Here is a 707-nt window from a genome sequence, read left to right on the forward strand (position 1 = left end):
CCATAAATAACTCTGCCTTCTTACTTTCTGAAGCCTTAATAATCTGATCAGTATTCCTAAGTCTTTCAGTTATTTCTTGTTTGTATCTCAAGCCTCCCAAACAACTTCCTTTTCCCCAACAATATAATTAATTGCATTACCTCAAACTGCAACTTTGGGGAAAAAAAGGCATTGGACAAACTGGCTTCAGTTCTGCTCCTGAAGAACTCCGCATACTGCCACCCTGTGGGTGCTGAAGCATTCAGGCTTTCCAGATTTTGGTAAACTGACAGGATTTGCTGTGAAGCAGGTGAAGAGAATTTTTCACTTAAAAAAACCACACCAAAAACCAAACCCAACAAAACATCACCACTGATCATGTAAGAAAGTACAGGCTGCAGCCAGAACTGCACCGGCTTAAGGTAATTCTCTGTAAGCGTATCACATCAGGGGAAGTGCCAAAAAGCGGCATTTACTGGCAGTAAATGCAGACCTTGCCACAGTGGGGGTTTTTTGGTTTGTTCTGGAAACGTAAAGGTTGCTACAAATATCTGTACTCCTCTTACCTCCAAGAAGAAAGGATTCGAACAATAAAGCAATTTTCTACAGTACATCTTTCGCAAAGATATTTTAGTGTGAAGTTAGTAATAAGTATAATTTTACTTAAAGCATTGCAACTTCCTTAGAAACACCAGATTAAGCATTTTACCTCCTCTAAGGGTTCCCTA

The sequence above is a fragment of the Cariama cristata genome, unplaced genomic scaffold, assembly GCF_000690535.1.
Source record: "Cariama cristata isolate BGI_N322 unplaced genomic scaffold, ASM69053v1 scaffold22466, whole genome shotgun sequence".
Lineage (NCBI taxonomy): Eukaryota > Metazoa > Chordata > Aves > Cariamiformes > Cariamidae > Cariama > Cariama cristata.